Genomic DNA, 26,137 nt, shown 5'->3' on the forward strand with positions numbered 1-26,137 from the left:
GAGACTTCGGTCCTAGGTGAGCAGGTGTATATATCTCTCCTGACTTGAGAGTCTGGAGTCAAACATTAGCTCTTGCTATGACATGACAGAAATGCTTTGTGAATAAAAATAATATTACAGGAAACAAAAAAAAATATCTTGCCCCTGAATCAGTTGAAGAAGATGATGCAAAAAAAAATAAAAAATAAAATAAAAATAAAAATAAAAATAAAAAAAAGAAGAAGATGATGCAGAGAAAATTATCTGACATGCTAAATAAAATTTTAAAAAGTGAGTAGGGAAAAAGTAAGCTGCTTTGACTATTTTAGAGGGATATGGTAAACATATTCTAACACAGTTGTTATTAAGATAGACTCCAGGTACTGCACGTTAAATTATTTTGTTCTGAACCCACCTTCAGTACATTGAAACACTTGATCTAACCAGGCTTGTGATGGGGATATAAATTCTACTCAGAAAATAGTGTAATAAATTCTATTGTAATCCCAAATTGTTATTAGTGCTGGCACTCCTTGGCAAAACTGAAGAACCGAAGTTCACAAATACTCCAACTCTTATTTATAAGTATTTTATTAGATATTAATTATGTTATGAAGTAATTATTAGGCATTTTAAGTATTAAGTAGTATAAGTATTAAGTATTCGACATTCAAAATATCTTTAAACAAAATACCTTTAATTTTTTTAAATTTTTATTTATTTATTCATGAAAGACACACACACACACACACACACACACACACAGAGGCAGAGACACAGGCAGAGGGAGAAGCAGGCTCCTCGCAGGGAGCCTGATATGCGACTCCATCCCGGGTCTCCATCCCAGGTCTCCAGGGTCACACTCTGGGCCGAAGGTGGTGCTAAACTGCTGAGCCACCAGAGCTGCCCTAAACCAAATATCTTAAAAAATTAAGTCACCTACTATCTAGTCATGGATATAAGTTGGCCCTGTTTTCTTTCTTTTTTTTTTTTTTAATTTTTATTTATTTATGATAGTCACAGAGACAGAGAGAGGCAGAGACACAGGCAGAGGGAGAAGCAGGCTCCATGCACCGGGAGCCTGATGTGGGATTTGATCCTGGGCCTCCAGGATTGCGCCCTTGGCCTAAGGCAGGCGCCAAACCGCTGCGCCACCCAGGGATCCCAGTTGGCCCTGTTTTAATTAATTTTATATATGTGCATGTTTTTAAAAAGCTGATATTCTGAATGTTTCCGAAAGTCACAAGTTATCAGGAAAGATCATTTTAGTTTTGTTAAGGTCATGTCTATATTTCCTTTCCAAGCCCTCACAAACCCTTGGGATGGCCAAGTGGCCTATGGGAGGGACATTGATTTGCAGGGCTGTTGATAACTGCAGTGCTTTATGGTCTTTATTTTCTCAGTCACTGTAGTTTTATATTGCTGATAAAACTTACCCAACAGAGAAAAATAAAGTTCTGTGAATGAGCCTATTTCCCTGCACAGAAATGGATTCCATTGTTAGCACAAAATAGGAGGAAAAGAAGCAAATAAAATATTTCAATGTTGAATTAGTATTAAGTGTTCCTTGATAAATTTGTGTCTACAGGTACGTGGCAACAGGGAATCAGTCATGTGTTTCTGGTAGTACCCCACCCCTGACACCAGTGGCTAAGACTAATAACTATTTTGCAGCTTGCGAATCTCTGGTTTTACAATAGGAGCTGGTTTTGGCTGGTGGTTCTGCTGGTCTTGCATGGACCACCTCATGGTGTGGAATTGGCTGCAGAAAGCCCGCTCAGAGTGACAGTCCCACCGCAGGGGACTTGGACAGGGAGGGGTGTGGCTGGTAGGGCGTTTGCAACTAACCCCACATAGGAATATGTACTACTGTCAGGATGTCTTAAGTGGTGTCATGTTTCAGCACAAAACGGCAAACAAGTATTCATGTTGAAATCTCATGGGGTAAGATCCATCTAGGGAAACCTTTAGGCTTTCATACTAATTACGATGATAAGAAAACTCAAACTGTATTGAATCCGTTTGCAAACCGACAAAGAAGTGGTGCAGAATTTTCATGGAACTTCCCAACAATGTGTTACAAAAGAATATTTAAACCCAAGAAGAGGAGGCAGGCATTGTCAGATGGGGGCAATTTAATTCAAGGCTATGCAGATTTGTCACCAAAGTGTTATTTGACTTTGGCCTTGAAACAATGGATTCTCATTTTGTTTTACTTATAATTGAGATATGGTTGATATACTATGTTATTTTTTATTCTCCTATTTTTGATAGGAGAATTCTCTCTCAGGCATTCTCTATCATTCTCTATCTCATATCAAAATGATAGAGAATGCATTAAAAAAAAGAAAGAGAATGCATAATGTTTACATCAGGAGAGGGGGACTATAAGAATATATTTAACTTAATCCAAGCAGAGGTAAAAAAAAAAAAAGAAGAAGAAAAGGAATAATATATTAAATGGAATATACAAAATAAGTAGGAGAAAATCAGCCCAAATATATCAGACATACTAATAAATAAATTAATTAATTAATAATAATATTAATAATAATAGTAATTATTTATAAATAATATTTATAATATAAAATATTTATATTTATAAATTATTTATTATTAATAAATAAATAAAGTTCAACTTACCTCAGAAGAGACAGATTTTTCTAAGTGATCAGACAGTAAAATAAAAATAAAAAAAAAATCCAAGGAGACTCCATCGAAGCACAAAAACACAAAAGTGTGAAAGTAATATTAGGAAAAAGGAAAGCCAAAGTAAGGCTGAGAGGTCGTAGTGTAACAGAAAAGAAAAGACTTCCAGGCAGAAATGATTATGGTGGATCCTGAGAGTTGTTACTTAAAGAAGAAAATGGAACAATGTATCAGGAAAATACAATAATGTTTAACGGATCAGAATCTAACAACATAGCCATAAATATAGAATGGAACGAGGGTCACATTACACGGAGAAATGGAGAAATCTCAAGGACAAAGAGAAAACTTAACACTTTCTCTTAAAATCCATCAAACAGACCAAAAACTAGAAGAATGTGAACATTAGTGAGTCCAACGCATAGAGAATTCAGGCTCATTTCAAGCATAGAGGTGGATGGTATGAGATCTGAATAATTAAAATTAACAAACTGACCAAATGGTAGGAGACAGAGAACCTTTATTTCAACACAGAAGATACACATTTTCCCAATCATTTTGACACATTTGTATTAGATAAGCACAGAGTTGATCGCCAACAATTTTTTTTACAACTGATAAGTACTATGAATTGAAATCATATTCTCTAACTGAAATGAAAAAATGAAATAATTTATAAAAAGATTCCTTACCTGTACATTTGGAAAGCAAAAAGAGAAATAAAATAAAATAAAATAAAATAAAATAAAATAAAATAAATAAAACAAAATAAAATAAAATAAAATAAAATAAAATAAAATCACTAGTGAGACATAAAACTACAAAACATTTCAGAAAATATTTAGCATAACAACCCATGGAAGTTCCATGGACCCAAACAGGTACAGTTACATAAGAAGGAAATATATAATTTTAAATGCATATTCTAGAAAAGAAAATATGCAATGTTCATGCACTCAATATTCCATTGAAGAAATTTTTCAATAGGAAACAACAGAATCAAAAAAGCACAACCACTCAAATGAGCGAAGAACAGAAAAGCGTGAAAGGCAAAGCAGCAAACGTGAAAACAAGCATGAAAGAAATACCAAAAAAAGTGGATAATTACACTCAAAGTTATTTTTTTTTCTTTGCAACTACTAATAAAATAGAAACATCTGGGAAGAATAAGCAAGAGAGCTGGCATCAGCAAACAGTGTTAGGAATGAACAAGGAGTCAAAATATTAGATAAGAGATCAAATAAAAGTCTTAATAGAGTTGTAGGGGGAAAAAAAAAACCCAACCCTGATGCCTATAGATGAAAAAAGCAGAGAAATGGGTATTGCTTTAGGATGACGATGACGTTGAGTTGAAATTCTGATTATGTGACCTCAACCCTGTGCAACTGATATATTTCATTACTCACAGTAAAAAAAAAAAAAAAAAAAAAAAGTGATCGCAAGCATCCTGATTAGTGAGCAGCCTGCCAGATACTTGAATCACCAACCTACATACAGTTTCTATGTAGAATCATGATAAATGACTCAAAAGAGATCCTGGTAATAGGTTGAGGGGGTATTTTGTCTTTGTGGGTAGGTTGTAGAGTTGTATCATGGGGGCACTTCGGCAGATCAAAGAATTAGGTTTTACTTTGCAAGGATAACAAGACTGACCTCTATTTGGAGAGCATTTGAGACGTCCCTTTGTTTAATCTCTGAAAATTTTACCGGGCGATGCAGGTCATTGTGTGTCCTTTCCTCGGCGGCTTGGCAACATCTCATGTGGTCCTCACATGGGCAATAGAATGTCATAATTTCACAAAGACGCCGCCATGTTACATTTTTATTTTGCTTAACACGCTGCAAAACATGCTCATGGGATGATATCTATTTGCTGATGTGCAATCTGTCCGAAAAAGCATGTTTTATTTTTTTGGTCATCATCTCAATATTATAATTCTGAATGAAGACACGAATGAAGACACTTAGCATAAATGAGGGTGACCAGTCTTAGTTTCATTTCGGCTGTTAAAACAAAAATACAACAGGTCGCGTGGCTTATAAATAACAGACATCGATGCCTCACAGTTCAGGAGGCTGGAAGTTCAAGATCAAGGTACCAGGAGATTTGGGGTTTGCAGAGCCTTCTTTGGGGTTCACAGACCTGTGCCTTCTCACTATGTCCTCACATGATGGAAGAGGCTAGGGAGCTTGTGGGGTCTCTTTCATGGGAGCCCTATCCCACAGATGAGGGTTCTAGTCCATGACTAGTCTGATCACCTCCCAAACTCCCCACTTCCTAATACCATCGATTTAGGGATTAGGTTTTTAATATATGGGTTTTAAGGGAGACACAAACATTCATTCTATCGCATTGAGATCGGTCACCTGGCTTGTTAACAGATGTTGTGCTTCTGGGAGCCAATGACCTGGCGACTCAAAGCAACAGTGAACATCGAGTGTCATGTACCGAAGACATGATCTACAGGCATTGATGGGAGGGTCAGTGTAATGGGCACATCCTCCTACTAAGCAAGCTGAATATATGAATACCTCCTTGAGACGTGCTATAACCTACACGATAGGTGACCAGCCTCCGTAGTGATATTATCTGAGATCCAATGAAATCCGCTGAAAATGTAGACGCTACAGTCTGATACAAAGGACATGGAGGCACTGATTTTAAAAAGAACACCCCCGGGGACACATAGGTTGCTCAGTCCATTAAGTGTCTGCCTTTGGTTCAGGGCATGACCTCAGGGTCCTGAGATCAAGCCCCGAGTCAGGCTCCGTGCTCAATGGGGAGTCTGCTTGTCCTTCCACCCCTCCCCACTGCTCGTGTTCTCACTCTGTCTCAAGTAAATAAATAAAATCTTAGAAAAAAAACGACACTCCCAAATAAATATTTTCAAATCTCAGTAGTCGAGCAGTGTGATATTGTGATTTAGAATAAGAAATATCTATTTATTCCTCATCCAGGTCCTGCCACAGAGCTAAGACCCTTGGGATTTCCTAAGGAAGAGTCATAAGGGTGTCTTCTGTGATGTCAAGGATGGGGGCTGGTTGCCAGGGGAACCAACCAGGTGATTGGAGGGTTGGAATTCTCAGGGGAGAGGAGAGGGCTGGAGATTGAGTTAATCCCTCAATGGTCAATGATTTCATCAATGTGCTATAGGATGAAGCCTCCATAAAACCTCAAGACAGGATGGGATCTGGAGAGCATCCAGGCTGGTTGACCCAGAATACATCCAGGTGCCCAGAGGTGGTGCCTCCAAGGTTCTCAAGGACAGAAGCTCCCGTGTTTGGGGCCCTTCTGGACTTCACCATAGGTAGCTCTTCTACTGATGGTTCTTTTGTGTGTTTTTTTTTTTTTCATATTCCTTAATAAGCTAATAACTTGTAGGCACTTCTGATTTACAGCTGGTGGGTCTGGAGCACACGTGACCATGGGGGAAAATAGGGAAGGCAATGTTTCTGGAACGTGATGCAATAGACCACCAAGCAGGCAAGTCCTGTTCTGGGTTTTCAAGACCTTCTGTACGCTGGATGCTGTCTTGGTCATTCCTGTCTTCTTCCTGTGAATCCTTATCACCTGTGGAGACATACCCAGTGGTGGGATTATTAGATTGTATGGTATTTGTGTGTTTAACTTTCTGGGGAGGCTCCACACTGTTTTCCAGAGTGGCCACACCTGTTTGCATTCCCACCAACAGTATAGCAGGGTTCCCTTTTCTCTACATGCTCCCCAACACCTGATATTTCTTGTCTTTTTGATTTTAGCCATTTTGACTGGTGTGAGGTGGTTCTGATTTCCATTTTCCGGGTGAGGAGTGATGGTGAGCATCTGTTGGCCATCTGCCTGTCTGCTTTGGAGAAATATCTATTCCAGTCTTTTCCCCTTTTTTTAAAAATTATTTATTTATTCATGAGAGACACACACACACACACAGAGAGTGGCAGAGACACAGGCAGACGGAGAAGCAGGCTCCATGCAGGCAGCTCGATGTGGGACTTGATCCTGGGTCTCCAGAATCACACCCAGGGCTAAAGGCAGCGCTAAACTGCTGAGCCACCCAGGCTGCCCTTCTGCAGGTTTTTAAATCACATTTCTTGTTTTCTCTATTCAGTGGTAGGAGTTCTTTATATATTTTAGATATTAATCCCTCGTATCTGTTTTCTCTTATCACCCCATAGCAAATTATGGCTAATTCAGAAGCTGAAAATCACATATGTTTATGATCTCATCATTTCTCTGGGTTGAGGGTCTGGAATGTTTTAATGGGTTCTCTGGTTCAGATCTCGCAACATTGGAGTCAACATGTTGGCTGACTCTGTTCTCCCTGAGGGCTTGACCCATGGAAAATATTGCTGTCAAGCTTCCTTAGCTTGTTGGCAAAATCCTTTTCTTGGAGCTGGAAGACTGGGGTCTGTTTCCTAGTTAGGGGTTGACTGGGTGCCACTCAGTTCACAGGCTGTCCTCGGGTTCTTGCCTCATGGCCCCTTCCATAGACAGTTGACGGCATGACTGCTTGGTTTTCAAGGCTAGTGGGACAATCTCTCTTACTCTGAATATCTCCCTCGGTGAAGGTCTGGATCCAATTTAAGATGGCTCAACTGACTAGGTCAGGCCCACCCAGGAGCATCTCCCTTTTATTAACTCCCTGTGAGCACATTAGGGACCCTAATGGCATTTCCAAAATCCCTCCAGCCTTTGGCATATAATGCCACATAATGAAGAGATCAAGCAGCCCATTGTATTCACAGGGCTTCCTTGCCAAGTAGCAAGAATCATAGAACTTATCTTGGAAATTCTACCTACTAAGCATGCAACTCTTACCTTAGAGTTATGAGTTCGAGCTCCATGTTCGATGTAGAGATTAGTTAAATAAGCTTAAGGAAAAAAATTAAAAAATAAGATAACCTCTGCCTGCTAGAGTCCATCCTTTGAGTCCCAGAAGCTCACATCTCTCTCAATGAAAAATACATTCATTTCCTCCCAAGGTTTCTGGGTATGTTATCTTCCCTGTCTTAGAAGGATGCCTCTCTCTCAGAAAGTTTTATTCGTGGTGCTGGCCTCCAAGAGTGATCTGCAAATTCTTTTAAAATGCCATTTCCCGATCAATGGACTCATGTGCATTGTTTTCCTCTTCAACTATTCGTTGTGTGATGGTGGAATGGAGAGTAAAATGTAGCTTCATGACGTTGTGTGGGATGCACAAATACTCTCGGACCTACAGAAACGTTTTACACTGCAAGTCTGCAAAAATTCAGGGAGCATAAAATAATGATCTTCCTCAGAGGTGGAATAAACACCAGAAGGAGGAAGAGGAGCCACACAAGCTAAGTTCTCAACTACTTCAAAAAAGATTAAATGCTATTTAGAATATTATATGATTCTCACAAATCCTAATAAATTTATTTGATTATATTATAGAATATTATATGATTCTCACAAATTCTAATAAACTTATTTTATTTTTTAATTTATTTCGTTAAAGAATACTATATGATTCTCACTAATTCTAATAATATTATTAGAATATTATATGATTTTCACAAATTCTAATTAATTTATTTTATTATATTATGGAATATATGCTTCTCACAAATTCTAATAAATGTTTTTTATTATATCATAGAATACTATATGATTTTCACAAATTCTAATTATTTTATTATAGATACTATATGATTCTCACAAATTCTAATTAATCTATTTTATTATATTGTAGAATATTCTATCATTCTCACAAATTCTAATAAATGTATTTTATTATAGAATACTCTATAGTTCTCACAAATTCTAATAAATTAATTTTATTATATTATAGAATATTATAAGAGTAATTCTAATAACTTATAATATATTGAGTGTAACATGGAGAGGAAAAGTTGTGACTTATGGAGAGACGTCAGACATTGCATAATGGACATTAATAAGGAAATGCAGGTTTAATATCTGGACCGAAATGGCCAAATCTTTGGTACCGGAAAATGCTACAAGAGGTTTGGATTTGGACACGCGCCTCACCCTGCCCTGCAGGGACGTCCGGGGTGGTCTGAGGGGTGTCTGGTTTCTCCACCTGCTCAGAAGCCCAGCGGGTCACCGCGTGGTTGCCTCTTCTTCTGCTCCAGTGAGTGGGAAAGCGTTGGGGGCGGTAGAGGGGGCTGTTGCCCCACGGAAGATGAATGCCCTCGGAGCCCTGCAGGCCTTCCCTTCCATTTCAACGGAAACATTAAAAGGAAAGCCAAGCAGGTCAGGGAGCAAAGGAGGGCTACGCTTATCCTGGAGGAGCACACTGTGCAGGGCTGCACGTGGGGATGGCGCCCTGGGTCTGCTCAGCTGAAGACAGACCCTGTTCATGACTTAAAGGTTGCACGTGGTCGAGTCAGTAACCTGATTCATCTCCCCCGTCCTCCCCAGTGGGGCTCTGTGGGCACTTTCGGGTTCACTCATTAGCTGCAGGGGTAAATAAAGCCAGACGGGTGCTCTTATGGAGCCAAAGGAGGGAGAGAGAAGAGAAGGGAAGCGTGTGTGAGTCCATCTGTGCCAGAAGGAGCTGTGGGAAAGAAAAGTGCATGGTGATCCCATCGCTGAAGGCGAAACAAGGTTCCCTGGTAGACCAGTTCACCACCTTCCAGTTCACATTTTGATTGCTTTTAATGTTCTGCACTCTGTGCCCCCAGCTGTTTGCATATTGGAGTCTACAATGCATGCACCTGTCTCTCAAAATGCAGCCGCCCTATTCCCCACCCCACGGAGAGCTGCATGGTTGGCATCAGCCCCCCTGATAGGAGACAATTCCTTAGCCAAGTGCTCAAAACTCCTGGGTCAGGTATGTGGTCTCAGGCAAGCGGGTGGATATGCCTATACTTCTTGCTTTTGGTTTTGTTTTTTTCTCAGTTTGTGTTTTCATTGAAGATTTTCATCCTTATATGTTTCATGCAAAATTCTCTTGGTATTTGAGTAGCCTCTTTTTTCTCTCCCCGTAGCTTTATTTTTATTTATTTATTTATTTATTTATTTATTTATTTATTTATTTATTTTAGAGCTCTCCCCATAGTTTTATTGAGGTATAATCGATACACCGCAAAAGCGTGCAAATATGTGATATGCACATTTGATGAGTTTGGACAGACATCTACATCTGTGACACCATCTCACTTCGATCAACATAATGAATGTACGTTTGTTTTTTATTGATGTTTTTGCTTGGATCCCCCATTTTTGGGTGGTGAAGTCAATTAACGTGAGATGGACCCTCATAACCCACCTTTTAAGTGCTTAAAATGCTGCCTGGTTGCACTCACATGAGGTCTTTAAAATGGCTCAATTTATAGAAGCAAAACAAAACAAAACAAAACAAAACCCCATAATGATGAAGGCAAGAGGAGAGTTGTTGATCAGTGGGCATAGGGTTTCACCCATAACAGATGAGTAAGTTCTAGAGATCTGCTGCACGGTGTCGTGCCTGGAATTAGCAATGTGATTTTGCACGCTTTGGAGCAACTCTTAATAAGAGATTGATCCTGATTTTGACCCAGCAAGTGACGGTAGCAGAGGCAACCAAAAATCCCTCGATATGATTTCCAAAAACTCATGATGCTGCGCAGAAGCTTTGAACATCAACACACAGGTGTGTGAGGTCTTCACCTTTTGTGATGATGGCTTTATTTCTTTTGAATGAAAAGGAACATATTTCACTGTACTTCACCTGTGCTTTTTGTCTCTCGGTAGCTGGAAATTCAGAATCCCCCAGATTTTTCTCATCTGGTAGACAGGAGCTAGTGCATAGTTTTTTGTTTTGTTTTGTTTTCCTCCTTTATGTCTGTCTTTCATATTCCAGCTGGATAGGTTTGAAACTCAAAACTTTTCCTTTGTTTTCGTATGAGGTGTTTAGCTTCTTTGGAACAACTTCCAGACCTCAGAGGTGGAGACAGCTGCCAAATGCACTGGTGGATCTCATTGCAAACAAAATCACATTCACTTTGGTGGAGAGCTGGTGGCCTGGGTGGTGTTAAATTGTGTCAGGTGGCAAGAAAGAAATAGGGCACGACAGTCAAAGCCGGATTATATGTCTCATGGGTGTACTTTGGAAAGGCAGGAGCTCAGCTAGAACAAAGCATAGTCATGGGGGGAAAGGAGGAGTTGAGGTGTTCCAGACCAACATGTAGATGGCACCCATGTCTTTAATGGGTCGTTGTGTGGTGTGATATAGAGTCATACAAGACAAAACAATCTATGCCTACCTATCAGAGGCATCCAAGCAAGACCTGGTGGGAGGAAATCTGGGTGAGAAAACTCTTGCCCTGTGTTCTCCTTTGTGACGCAATATGTCTGAGATGGTTGTACATGACAGTTGAGATAACTAGTGACTTGGACCTTGCTCCCACCTCTCATGCTGAAGGGTCTGATAGAGCTTTTTGTAAATTTTTATCACCTGCTGTGGGGCAAAGTCCCTCTCAAGCATTATTCGTGGGCTGGTTCCAACGTACCGTGCCTTCTCCCTCCATGGGAACCATGATTGAGAATTTTATCAGGTCAATGCCAACTTAGAACTTATGTTCTAAGGGAGATGTCCAGGATGTGTCCTTGAGTCTCCCAAAGAGTGGGGTATCTACTTCAAAATGCTGACTGCAGAGTTTAGGGAGGTATTTTGATCTGCACAAAAAGGCATGGGGTGTCTCATCTGGAAACCGAAAGGGTTAATCGGCCAGTGGTCTTTAGAACTTCACTACCCAGAGAAGGCTAATCCCCTTTAACTTTGACATCCTGGGCCAGCTGTTCACCTGCTCTGTGTTGGGCAGTTGAGGCTACCAGCACCTGCTGTCAAGATGATGAGGAGATGAGGAAGGGTGGTGATTAACCCAGCTTTATTCTTGACCTCATCCGCGTCTAAGGAGGGATATGGATATCTGTCCCCAAAAGTGAGAAAGGAACAGCATTGAAGATTGTCTTCTGTTTTTGATCAGTCATGCCTGGTTCCTCTCTTTTAAAAAAAAGTAATTAATTTTTTTTAGAGAAGCAGGGGAGAAGCAGAGGAAGAAGGAGAAAGAGAAAACCTTAGGCAGGCTCCACACTGAGCATGAAGCCCGCCGTGGGGCTCGATCTCATGACCCTGTATTATATTTTATGTAAACATGTTTGAATTTTTATATACTTAGACTGATAAAACATATTTGCTACTTGTATATTTATATATAACTTTATGGATATAGTGTGCATATATTATTATAAATTAGATAATATAAATATAAATATTGCATAGTACATACAGGTATCATATATATAAGATTATATTTTCCACATAATACATGATTAATAAAACATATGAATACATTTATTTTTTGGTATACATTTGTATTAACAAAACAGATTTACTATTCATATATTTATATAAAATATAACCACACTACTGTAATGTACTTATATTATTATAAGTATAATATTTTATACTCCAGATATCAGCTATATAGTTATATATTACATACACTATAAGTTATGCAATTTATGTAAATATATTTGTGTTTAATTATGTATTCATATTAATATAATTTAATTAATTAAAAATCAATATAAATGTGTGTACATATATTAGGTACTGTTATCATTGCATTATTATGTATAACCCATATATAATTCATAGTGACAGCTCATCTTTTAGACACTTTGAAAGGGTGCATTTCCAACAATTCCAGCGTGATCTTGAATGATACTTTTTCTGATTCCAGTTTTTGAACACAGTCCACAGGTTGTGATTCGATGAATATATGATTTTTTTAAATTTTTTTTTTAATTTTTATTTATTTATGATAGTTACAGAGAGAGAGAGAGACGCAGAGACACAGGCAGAGGGAGAAGCAGGCTCCATGCACCAGGAGCCCGACGTGGGATTCGATCCCGGGTCTCCAGGATCGCGCCCTGGGCCAAAGGCAGGTGCCAAACTGCTGCGCCACCCAGGGATCCCTGATGAATATATGATTGAGTCAAATGGTCTGCTAATGCTTCTTCTCCTTGAGTTAATTGCAGATCTATCCTTTCTCTTATATAACATGGACATTTCCCATTTTACATGGGTCCTATAAATTAATGTCACTGGCAAGATGTTGAAGCATCCAAAGAATTACTGAAGCCATGGTTTGCAGGTGCAAAGGGCAACATTGTGTAACGGCTGCACAGCAGAGGCGCCCTTTTTGCATTCCCGCCAACAGCAGACAAGGTTTCCAGTTGGTCTTCAGGCTCTTATTGTCCCTTGGGAATGGAATTTCCAGTTGTATCAGGAAAATCATGTAAGATATCCCGCTTGTCACTTGGAGACTTCAATCTTAATGGATGACGACCAACCGATAAAAACATTGTATGTGAATTTTGTATGTGAATTCGTTGTATGTGAATTTATTTTTTTAAAAAAATAAAAATACAGCTACAAAACATGATGGAGGATGGCCATTACCTGTGACAAGATGAGGGCTCACAGGTGGGTACAGAAATGGTTGAGTGCCTTGCATGGAGCTGCTCTTGGTGGGAATACTCTCGATCTGTGCGTGATCCGTGAGAGTCCTACAGAGCAAACTATTATTCTAAAGTATCCGATTCCTCTATGTGTTGAATTTTTAACAAAAGTGCACTGCATGATTTAAAAATAACTAGCTGCATTTCCCTTACCCCCAAAGCTGAGCACATTAGGCACGTTGTTGCCCCCTTCGGTAACTGGGTGTGTCTCAAGACAAAGGGCTGAACCAGCAACTTCTGTTGCCACAACTCAGTCCTTGTCTTTCTCCAGGTGTAGGCTGGTTGTTTATTTTCCCCTCTGCAAATATTTCACAGGCTCTGTTATTTGTCAAAAATATAAAAAGGATCAATGGAGCATTGAGGTTTAAAAAAACAACTGAGGTAGATCTGAGGTCCCCTTAATCTTGCAGTGCTAGCAGTGCTGGTAGGGTATTTCCATCACAAATAGTGTAAATTGGTGTTGTCCATGATCCTTTGGTGTGGAGTCATGGCCACCATTTCTTCTTTAATGACCTCATCAACATGTGCTATTCTTTCATCAATGCACTTAGTCTGAGTATTTTTCCCAATGAATAGCTTATGAGGACAGTCACAGAAGGATACCTCCTTAGACTTTGAGCAGTGAGGCGGGATCAATGTATGGCAACAACAAAATGATCAGTAGTCTAAAATATCTAATACATTGACACAACTTCTAATTTCTCAAAAAAAAAGTGTAGGTACTTATTTTGGGGGGCAAATTTTCAACATGATAATATATATCCAAATACACACAATTATTCTCTACATTACTGAAGAGACATGAAACTGTAGGTGCCACTGAATAGTTGATTAAAACTTATTTTAATTTTGTCCTTATTAATGCTTCAATTTGCAATTTGTTCCCTACAGAGTATATCCCTTTTAGTTTTATTAATTTCCCTTTATAATTAATGCTACTTTTCATCCCTGGGAAAGCAGGGATTACTGAAAAGATGGGCATAGGGGATGCCACCCAGAGGAGGGGTGTGGGGAGTCATTTGGGAATCAAACATTCGCTCTCAATAAGTAGCACTTGAATTAAAATTTGGCTGGAAACTGACACTGCATGCAATTTCCTGCGAGAAAATACATTGCAAGTCAAGTTCAGACGGCCTGGGCTTGCATCTCAGCTCAGGGGATCATGAGCACATTGACTCTAAAAATTTGGAGACTTAATTACTTCTTTTCAAAGTACAGATGGGAAGGCACAGCTGGAGGGTTATTGTAAGGAGAGTGTGGTGTATTTTGTGTGGATTTTCTGACCTATTGGGTGATTGTCCAGTGGTAGAGTGGGTGACAGGAGGGTCCTTTGAAGGAAGCCAGCTCCTTTTGGGAGGTCACGTGATCACTGGCTACTAGCTCTCTGCTGTTAGTATTTGCCACTTCAGTTTGCTTTTGTAAATGACAACTCGGCCAACATCCCTGTATGAATCGGTGAAGCCCTCAGGAGACGTCACCACGTTGGTTTTCTAGAGAAGCTGGCATGTGTGTGTTTACCAAAGGGAGAATCTAGACCCATGAATAAGACAAGTTGATCTCAGGTGCTTTGTGTACTGAGGTCTCTAAGCATCAAGGACCAAGTAGAAGGCAGTGCAAGATGACGATGCTTACATAACACAACACCCCTGGCACCCAGTTAAGATGCTCCGTGGTTTAGAGATGGTTGATGAGCCTCTGTGTACTCAAGAATCTGCACATTGAGGTGTTTTTCCTTCGGTTTGCCATCTGCAAGTTGCCTTGATGAGGTTCCACCAAGGGCGAGTAGATGACTTGCAAACCATTCAATCAAGCCGGTGACAGTGGAATGTTGGAGGGGGGCAAACAACCAATATGGTTTCTTTTTATTGGGCTATTTGTCTCCTTAGTGTCAGGTGAATAAAAGCATAGGGAATTCTAGGGACTCCTTTTCCATCGGCACCGGATACTGTGTTTCTCTGCTTCTCTCCCTGTAGAAGACATCAGCACAAGAACAACAGGTCCTAAATTGTGTCTTTCGTGAGCTGCTGCCATAAGAGTCTTTTCTTGATGATGGAAGATATAGAAACAGTCACAGAACAGGGGAAGCATCCTGTAGGCACTGTTTTGGTGAAGACTATGACTTTGGGGAAAAGGATGAACACATAGGAGAAGGAGGTGGAAGATCTATTAAATGTACAAATTTCTCTTCAACAAACGTTTCCACTAGAAGACTGACGTGGGATCCTGGACGATACCTTGTGATGATACAGCCTTGAAAGAACGGAGTGCCGTGATCCCAAGAGTGGCATTTTGAGTTGGGGATTTTGAACATTTTTGGTGGTCGCCCATTGTAAGGAACGTATTGCACACTGTTTCTGGTGGGCTGAATTATGTCCTTCAAAATCTGTGCCCATTGGAACCTCAGAATGAGACCTTGTAGAGAAATAGGGTCTCTGTTGAGGCAGTTAATTAGGATGAACTCATCCTGGATGAGGGTGGCCTTGAATCCAACAACAGGAGTCCTTGTAAGAGAAGAGGAGACACAGACACACAAGAGGAGCCCCCTGAGGATGGAGGCAGAGACGGGAGGAATGTGGCCACCAGCCCAGGGACACCTGGAGCCCCAGACGCTGGAAGAGTCAGGAAGGACACTCCCCGAGCGTCAGGAGGGATCATGGCCCTGCCCCACCTGGGTCTCAGACTTCTGGTCTTCAGAGCTTGGAGGAGATGAACTAACTCCTATTGTTTTACGCCACTAATTTCGTGGCCCTTTGTTACAGCAACGCCAGGAAACATAAATACTGGCCTACTGATGTCTCCTGGGCTCATGTCTTAAGTAACACTTTGTCATAAAATCCTTGTCTCAAAAAAAAAAAAAAAATCATTGTCTCCAGGATGTGCTTCTATGGGAACTCAGCCCAAGAGTGGATTGCGTAGAACTTTATTCTTGGTGTCTTCATTACCAGAGTTCAGTATGTGTTTTCCACCCCCTTCGCTTCTTCCAGGGTTAGCACATTCGGGAAGCTGTGACGCCCTGTCGTCCTGATTGTTCTCTGGGATGTAAGGCTGAGGAGGAGTGTTCCCAGCTGCTTCTGTGGAATGGACTCCCGAGACATTCCATGGCACGAGAGGAACATGTTTTCGCTGTTCACATCCCAATTTTCTTAATCGAGACAAATTTCCTTCAGCACCTTTCAGGAATATTGTGGTACGTGGAAATGCAGGATACCTGTCTTTCTGCACCAGCTCCCAGGTTGGTATGGATGGGCCAACTGGAAAATTAGCCCTTGGATCTAGGATAGTAGAAGACAGTGCAGGATCATCCTTGGAAGAGTCAGGATTTGTCAGTGCTGGGTTGAGTGTGGAGGAGCCACTCAACCTCCAGCATCATGCAGATCTTCTAATTCGGAACAGCAAGCAGGTAGGCTGTCAAAGTGGGGACGGAGCATTGCCATGGCATATGGCCCTGCTTCCCATATAGGATTAAAACATGCAGCCGGGCAAAGTTTGGCTGCCACGCTCCTGGAGTTGTCTACGTGTTCACATGGCAACGTGGAAGAACAGTGTGATCAACATAGATGGCTTGGTTCACACATTGTGTGGGGTGCGTGAAGGTGTTTATCACGTCAGCCTGGTCGCTGGGAACTCAGGGGGTGCTGCAGCACCCATTTGCAGACCCCTGCAGCCGGAGGTAGTACTGTCAACATGCTTCTGTCGGGGAACTTGCACGTTTTGGGGTGCTGGGAGCGATCCCTCTGTGTGTGTCAGTTAACACCTGGCTCCCACCTCCCCTGCCCAGCCAAGGGCAGACCTTTGGCCAAGAGGTGGCACTTCTTTTTCCACCTTCCTGGCTGGGGAAGCTTGGCTTGTGCTTTCCTGCCTTTCTCAATTCCTACCCACTTCAGTGAGCCCAGGCCAAGTGCAGACAATGAAAAGGTTATTGAAAGAAGGAATAGAAGGTTCCAGGCTGGTGCTGGATGGATGGTTATCCCTCTGGTGGGCTCTCTCCCCACTTGTGCCTTTGGAAGAGAGATGCCCCTGTCACTTGCCAATTGGCTAAGGAAGGATAACAATATATAGTATATAAAATAGTTATAAATAAAATTTATTATATTTATTATGATAAAATCTATTGTTATATGATATATTATCATAATATCATATAACATAATTATAATATTATTATGTATTTTTATTTTATAACATAATTCATATATAATCATATAATCATATTATTATATATTTTTATTTTATAAAATAAATCATATAATATAATATAATTATATGATATAATAGGATCTATCATATATTATATAAAATATAAAAAATTTTATAAAATAAAAATATAATATTATAATTATGTTATATGATATAAATAATAATTTATTGTATTGTATATTATAATATATAGTTTAATAAATTAATTTTTTATTTTTGTTCAATTTGCCGACATACAGAATAACACCTAGTGCTCATCCCATCAAGTGCCCCCCTCAGTGCCCGTCACCCATTCACCTCCACTCCCCGCCCTCCTCCCCTTCCATCACCCCTAGTTCGTTTCCCATATTTAGGAGTCTTTATGTTCTGTCTCCCTTTCTGATATTTCCCACACATTTCTTCTCCCTTCCCTTATATTCCCTTTCACTATTATTTATATTCTCCAAATGAATGAGAACATACACTGTTTGTCCTTCTCCGATTGATTTACTTCATTCAGCATAATACCCTCCAGTTCCATCCACGTTGAAGCAAATGGTGGGTATTTGTCATTTCTAATGGCTGAGGAATATTCCATTGTATACATAAACCACAGCTTCTTTATCCATTCATCTTTCGATGGACACCGAGGCTCCTTCCACAGTTTGGCTATCGTGGCCATTGCTGCTAGAAACATCGGGGTGCAGGTGTCCCTGTGTTTCATTGCATTTGTATCTTTGGGGTAAATCCCCAGCAGTGCAATTGCTGGGTCGTAGGGCAGGTCTATTTTTAACTGTTTGAGGAACCTCCACACAGTTTTCCAGAGTGGCTGCACCAGTTCACATTCCCACCAACAGTGCAGGAGGGTTCCCCTTCCTCCGCATCCTCTCCAACATGTGTGGTGTCCTGCCTTGTTAATTTTCCCCATTCTCACTGGTGTGAGGTGGTATCTCATTGTGGTTTTGATTTGTATTTCCCTGATGGCAAGTGATGCAGAGCATTTTCTCATGTGCATGTTGGCCATGTCTATGTCTTCCTCTGTGAGATTTCTGTTCATGTCTTTTGCCCATTTCATGATTGGATTGTTGGTTCCTTTGCTGTTGAGTTTAATAAGTTCTTTATAGATCTTGGAAACTAGCCCTTTATCTGATACGTCATTTGCAAGTATCTTCTCCCATTCTGTAGGTTGTCTTTTAGTTTTGTTGACTGTATCCTTTAAGATTTTATTGATTCATTTGAGAGAGCAAGAGAGAACATGAGTGGGGAAAGGCACAGAGGGAGAAGCAGACTGTCTGCTGAGCAGAGAGCCTGAGGTGGGACTCGACCCCAGGACCCTAAGATCATGACCTGAGCTGAAGGCAGATAGATGCTTAACCAACTGAGCCGCCCAGGTGCACCTAATATATTTTACATTATAAACAATAATGTATTACTGTGTTATATATTATATCATAAATAATTTATTATTATACTCTATATTATAGTATAAATAATTTATTATATTCTATTAATATAAACTTTAATTTATATGCCATATTCTATCTTTATAATATAAATAATTCTTTATTGTATTATGTTATATGTTAATAATAAATATTTATTATTATTATTATTATTATTATTATTATTATGTCTATACTACAGAAGTAATGTTGGGTCCTTTTCAGAGTGTTATATCATCAACGGTGTTGATATATCTCTTTATGAGTGTTATTAATTCTGATCCTTTGGTGAAGGTGGTGCTGCTATTGCAACTGCCATTTTTCCCTATTTAGCTAATGAGTGTTTGTGCTAGTTACTTTGGGATCGTGCAGATACCCCATTTCTCATCCTACAGTTGACCTACTTATTTTAGCCCCTGTGCGCGACCCTTTCCTGTGATGATTATTGTGATTTTTCTACTTCTGTCGTTTCTTCTACATTTATCAGTTGGGTTTCTGGTGTAAGGGAGGGCTGTCCCTTCTCCGCCATTTATTTATTTATTCAGTTAATTATTGATACCAGTATGGGACCATACGTATTACATTTTTTATGGGTAGCATCCATTCCTATCATTATTCATTTTTCTTGCTCCAGTTGTCCCATATTTGGCCACTGGGAGCTCGGAATGTCCTTCCTTGTTAGAGAGAAGCCAGCCCCCTTGTTTCAGCTGTTTCTATTCCTGGTAGTTATGAGAGCGTTAGGAATATTGAAGGAGGCATCTGTGCAGCCGTGTCCTCAGGGCACCTGCACCCAGGAAGGCTGTCCCAGCGATGACGAACACTTCTAGACGTCCTTTGAATAATTCCTTGGGTGACCGTGTTCTCTGCTTCTCCTGTTTCTGTCCTTAGCTATTCATTTTCACGACTGTCAGCCTCCTGGCCATGGGTCCCCATCTGCTTTCTGATTTGATACGTAACTGTCGGGTGAAGGTATGAGGGTGAGGGTTCCCCTTCTCCAAACTCACAGGCTGGTGGCAGGATTTGTTTGGTTGCTCACTCCCATTTCTGTGTTGTGCCTGCAGTGGGTTGTGTTTGATCACATCGAGGTCACTAGATGGGAGGACGTATGATCTTTCCTTTCCAGGAGGATTCCGGGAGGATTCTTTCTCCTTCCTGCCACCCCTGTAATACGAGCCACGCAGTATGAGATGCGCAACGCGACACCTGTAGACAACACGTCACCTAGAGAGTCGTGGACCAGCACGGCAAACACGAAGCATTTACTCAGAACTGAGAAGAGTAGAAATAATAGCCCAATGGAAATATCAAAACTATGGAAAGTTACAAAAGGTTTTACACGTCTCCCAGCACCAGCTTCCTGCAATACTGGACAAGGCATGGAATCTCATGGCAACAGCACAGGGTCATGCGGTCATTAGTAGACCTTGGAATAGGATAAAAATAATGACTCACCTAGTCCAAGTGTGCACTGGAGTGTGTCAAATGGTGGATTTAACCCGCAAGGTCACATTATGGGAAGTATTGCAAAAGACGTAGCTTCATAGGCATGGAGTGGTTGGTTGGTTGTTGCCTCTGCAATTTGCTACATATCCCTTCCCAAGTCACACATCATTTTTGTATATATAATATAATATGCATGTTATATATTATTATAAATAATTATACCATATATTACACAACTATAATGATTTTGCATTACAGCTATCATAAAATCGTGGCATATTATAAATTACTAGAATCATACATTATATTATGAATATAATTAGAACTATTATGTAATACATAAAATATATAATCTATAAACTAAAATTTGTATGATTAATTATATTATACATTGTGTTATACAATTAAAATTATTATACAATTAAAATTATACAATTACAATTATTATAGTAATTTAATTATAATTAATTATACAATCAAAATTATACAATTATACAATTGTTATACAATTACAATTATTATAGTAATTTAATTATAATTAATTATACAATCATATATTATAGCTAAATATATATCATGATAATATATAACTATATTATTAATAGAATTATATAACTATATAATAGGTAATTATTAGTCATATACTCATACATATAATTTGTTATAATAATTAATAATTTATAATTATTCCTACAAAATATTTAAAAATAAAATAAAAGATACATTATATATTATACTATGTACATATAGCAAATAACACTTTTCATGATATATTATAGCTAAATATATATCATAATAATATATAACATAATATATAATTATATTAATTTTAATAGAATTATATAATTATACAATAGGTAATTATTAGCCATATACTCATATATAATTTATTATAATAATTAATAATTTATAATTATTCCTACAAAATATAAATAAATAAAATAAAAGATACATTGCATATTATAATATGTACATATAACAAATAACACTTTTCATGATTATATAACAATATATTTATGATTATTATAGTATTATTATAATGCAATTATATTAATATATAAAATTATGTGTTTATAATATGTAGCATGACACATAATTATATAATCTGCAATAACATCATAACAATTGCTAATATTATACATATCTATAAATTATTAGGGTTTTCCAAAGAAACGGAACCAATTACAGGTAAACATGTCTATGGAGGCTGAAAAGTCCTGTGGACCATCACAGACACACAGACACAAAATCACACAGCCTCGAGTACATAGGGGTGCTGGTTGCTCACAGGAAAACATCGGGGTAGCGTTCTGAGAGCAGGTTACGTTGCATACCACAGTGGGTTTCCCCATCATAAGGCTCCAGATTCTGGGTAGACAAATCCAGAAAGCTTGGGTGAGAGCCAGGAATTCATCAGCTAAATCAAAACCAAGGGGAAGATCACGATTCCGTTCCTACAAGGGTTGCGAAAGTTTGCAGATTTGGGGACGGGAGAACCAGTATTCCGACTCTGGTGGGTGCTCACACCTTGGCAGCTGCTACAACGCACAAAGCACATCCCTACCCAGTGGCTTGTGGAGGCCCAGCAATGAGTATTTTTGGCCGATCACTATTTTCGTTTTCAGGACCCTGGGGTTAAACTCCAAATGTCTATTGACTGTGGAAGCTCATGCCACTCTTCAACTCGGAAGCCTGGTTTCAGGTATTTTTAAAGACACTCTCATGGCCTTTGAGGGAAAATAAACTTTAAATTGAGTATATATTTTTGTTTGTATGATGACATTAGTGGGTTGGTGTGATTAATCAAGATTTTCGTATCAGATGCCCAAGGACCTGATGTAACTAAATGAGCCTGCAGTGCTCAAGGACAGGTCACATCAAAAGGGATAGCTTCGTAGGATGCTTTTTTTCCCTTTAAATTTCAACGAGAACGAAAATAAATGACAGGAGTGAATTCCCAGGAATATATTTGTGAAACAAAATTCCTTAATTATATATATAATATAGTTATATTATATTTAATATACACCACTGCATGCTTCGTTTTGTTTTACCGACAGTTCCCTGAATTAACTCTTCAAGATAGTTTTGCAGGGAAGCTTTTACGCCACACGCAATATTTAATGAATCACATTGGGGGTAGATAGTGGAAAATTGAACTGCGTAACAATACTCAGGTTAACGTCCTGTAAAATCTTGCAGAAGCAAAGGGAAACAATTGCTAACACAGGACTCTAACTCTGAAAGTAACACTCCCACACAACGTGTGTAACCGGTTGCTCGTGTGCTGACTCGTTCACCCAAGAAATGCCCCTGGACGCAGGCTGGGCAGTGTACGGACTTCACCAAGGGGTAAAACACAGTCACTCCTGTCGTGGACACAGAAATCTGTGCCCCTGAGCCACCTCATGGACGATCTTGCTGTCCAGGATCGCTGTCTGGTGCAGAGTTAGCTTTCCGGGGGCCCCGTCCTTCCCAGGGGGACCGCGTGTCCAGCGATGGAATCTGGGCTAAGGACTGGCCAGTTGGGTTCAACTCAGGTGGTCGGTGCTTGCTTCAGAGCTCAGGTGCGTGAAGCCGCGGGGGATCTGCTTTGCAGTTTGCTGCGTGTGTCTCTCTCTGACCAGCCGTGCTTTCCTTCTAGAGCCCCGATGTCTCGTAAACATCCTGCGCCCACAAATCCGTATCAGCATCTGCTTCTGGAGAAGCCCACCTGCGGGAGTTGGTACCTGGAGAGGTTTGAGATACAGAGACCACAAGGTGGCTAGAAGGTAGGTCAGTTGCCACCTGCTGGGAGCGAGATCTCCATGAGTCCTGTGGGTGGCCCACATGGGTAAAAGCTTGCTGGCGATGTGTCCTGATGGTGTGCGGGTGCAGGGGGTGTGACACAGCAGAGATCCCCGTGCTCTTTAGGGGAGGAGATAGTAGCTATGGAGAAATGGCCTTGCGGGGATGTGCTGACCAGCATGGCTCCTGCACCACGGGGAAGCGACTGAGAGGACAAACCGCCAACTGGAAGCCAAGCCTGAAAGTCAGAGATGCCTTTGTTGGCCAGCGTCTCCACGAGAAGGCAGAGAGGCTGGGACCCATGGCAAGCGCAGGAGTCCACTGGGCGGACCGTCAGAGAACGTCAGGTGCCCAGGGAAGGTCCACCTGTAAACGGGTCTGGAGCGCTGGTTGCCAAACTCTGGGACCCAGACCCAAGAGCCAGAGGCGTTTGGGAGCAGCCGGCGTAGGTTCTGGGCAATTTGAGACCAGTTGTCTTCCCATCGTGCAAGGCCGTTCGTCAGCATCGGGATACATTTTCAAAGTCGTATGAGGAATCGGGGCCTGCTCTACACTTTGCTGGTGACTGGTTTTCCAAAGCTGCCCCAGCGTGGCCAACAGTTCCACTTTTAAGACCTAATCGCAGGAAACATAGCTTTGTTTTGACATACCTGTCCCTCTAGATGTGATGGTGTCACCACCCCGAATGATCATCCAGTCATATAAACACAGCCCTGGACCAAATGACACTTTGTTGTGTATCAGACCGATGGAAGTTGTGGGTCATGGACCATGGAACTCATGGCCTGGTCTGTGGGATATCCCAGAAGATGCTGACCTTGCCCGGTGATCCCATTCGGGCTCCTGTTGGGCGACATGGACACGCACGTGCCTGCCACCTGTTGTGTGCAACAGCGTGGTCTGTAGGAGGGCAAACGCGCCTGCCTCCTTCTGAGAGCCTGTAAAGCTGCGAAGGTGGCGGGTGGACACGTATTTCTGAGGCCTCGGGAGAAAGGCTCAGCTGTGGCTATACCAGGTGCTTCTCCCGGGACGGACCCACGTACGCTGCACACGGCATCAATGACGGAGGGGACAAGGGACAAGGGAAGGGGAGAGCGTCCAGGAGGCCTATTGTCACTCTCTTCATTATGTGTCTTTCCGTAGACGTGAGATGCCATTTCCTTTACCCCAACAGAGCAATGGGAGACGCACGGTCACTCCACCCATCACCTTCCTATTCCTCATCCTGCCCTTCTCCTAGGAAGAATGTGTCTTAAACTTTTGTTCTCCATTGTCCATACCGCTCGCCGTGTTATTGATGGCGGCTGAGGCCATTAGGCAGAAATGACATCTATCGGGGGGCTGTCACATACATTGGGCTGTTTTTCTGCCTCACTTGTTCTGTAAGGCACTTCTCCGTAGATTAATGGATCCAGACCCTCATTTCAATTATTTTTATTATGCCTGGCTACTGCTTTCTCCTATTAAAAATGAGAGTGTACAGTTCATTTAAGGATTCAATATTCCTGTTAAGCAGTAATTCACGTCGGTTTCTCCATTACCACGCCACCGACTCTTGGGATTTGTTTGATTTATGGAAGCACTTGGCGCTGGAAGTTTGCCTCTGTCCACTGAACACTGCATCCCGGGGACTTGCCCTCGAAATGCTTAATAATTACGAATGAAGTTCTCTACAGTTTGTTCAGCTACATGCACAGTGATTATCAGGGGGAACTCGAGGCAGAACTGTGAACGTTAATGCGTTTCTAGAGGAAGAGGTACTGTTTTGCTTGCAGTGGTACCAATAGGGGTGAATTCTGTGTGTGCAAATAGCTGAAAACCTACAGAAACAGCTGTCACTCACTGACATTTCTTCTGTATAGTTGCACTGTCGATTGAGATCTATTTTCATGCTAATTTTTTAAAAGATTTTATTTATTTATTCATGAGAGACAGAGAGAGCGAGAGAGGCAGAGACACAGGCAGAGGAAGATGCAGGCTCCATGCAGGGAGCCCGACATGGGACTCGATCCTGGGTCTCCAGGATCACGCCCTGGGCCGAAGGCAGGCACTAAACCCGCTGAGCCGCTCAGGGATCCCTATTTTCCTGCTAATTTGGTGATGTTTTGACTCCCCTTGCCTCATTGGAAATTTTTGAACAATGGAGTGTCATTCCCCTAATATTTATTGAGTAATGCACGGGATAGTGACATTGGATGTGTATTAATTTCCTACACTAGGTAATAAATTGTCCCAAATGTCACATCTTAAAGCTACATCCATGTATTGGCCCAGAGTCCCGTGGGTGAGAAGTCCAGCAGGGCATGGTTGCATGGTTGAGGTCCATCTGCTCATGGTTGGTTCCACAAGGTTGAAATCAAGACGTTGGCTAGATTGAGTTCTTACCCAGAGGCTCTGGGGAAATAACACCCGCCTCCATGCTCGTCCTTGCTGTTGGCAGAGTGGAATTCCTTACAGTCGTAGGATTTAGCTCTCTGTACTTTTTGCTCTCTGGCTATCATCTGGGGACCTCTCTCAGCCTCTAGAGGAGATCCATATTCCTTCTCACGTGATCTCCTCATATTCAAGCCAGCACATCGAATGCTGGTCATCCTTCACGTATCTGGCTTTCTCTTCTGCCAAGAGCCAGAGAAAACTCTCTGTCTTTAAATCTCATGTGATCAGGTTAGTGCAACTGCATAATCTCTCCATCTTAGACTCAATGCAGTTGGGATTTTGATTATATCTGCAAAAATCCCTTCAGCGTGGTCTCTTGATAAGGTTTAGCTTGAATACCTTGCAGAAGTTGTGCATATACCAGGAGCAGGCCATCTGACCATCTGTTTTCCCTAAGGCTACATTTTTGGGTCTCCCCAAGTGGAATTATACAATAATCGAAGGGCTCACCAAGTCCCAAGGTTTAGCTCTGTTCTTTCCAAATATCCAGTGAAAGCAAAAAGGGAGAGGATCCATTTGCAACCGGACTGAGAATTTGGCCATAAATACAGAGTCGCAGAAAGTTTAAGTTTAAACAAGAAAAACACATGTTTGAGGATGATGCTTACCTGCTCCTCTCCATTACACGAAAGAACTTGGAACTTGACTTAATTGAGTATATGTGCTGCCGAAGCGAGCACGATTGACTTAATCGAGTAAACTAATCCTTGGGCCATAAGAAGTTGTGACCTAC

General features: G+C 40.8%; 1 long non-coding RNA gene across 1 annotated transcript; it reads left to right on the forward strand.

Annotated features, from left to right (window-relative positions):
• The first annotated feature begins 8,329 nt into the window (after window positions 1-8,329).
• Window positions 8,330-13,007, forward strand: LOC111094850. Its single transcript, XR_005386057.1, has 3 exons — window positions 8,330-9,443; window positions 9,658-9,791; window positions 12,425-13,007. It is a non-coding gene; the product is annotated as an uncharacterized LOC111094850 (long non-coding RNA).
• The last annotated feature ends 13,130 nt before the right edge of the window (window positions 13,008-26,137 follow it).

This window comes from Canis lupus, chromosome X, assembly GCF_011100685.1.
Source record: "Canis lupus familiaris isolate Mischka breed German Shepherd chromosome X, alternate assembly UU_Cfam_GSD_1.0, whole genome shotgun sequence".
Lineage (NCBI taxonomy): Eukaryota > Metazoa > Chordata > Mammalia > Carnivora > Canidae > Canis > Canis lupus.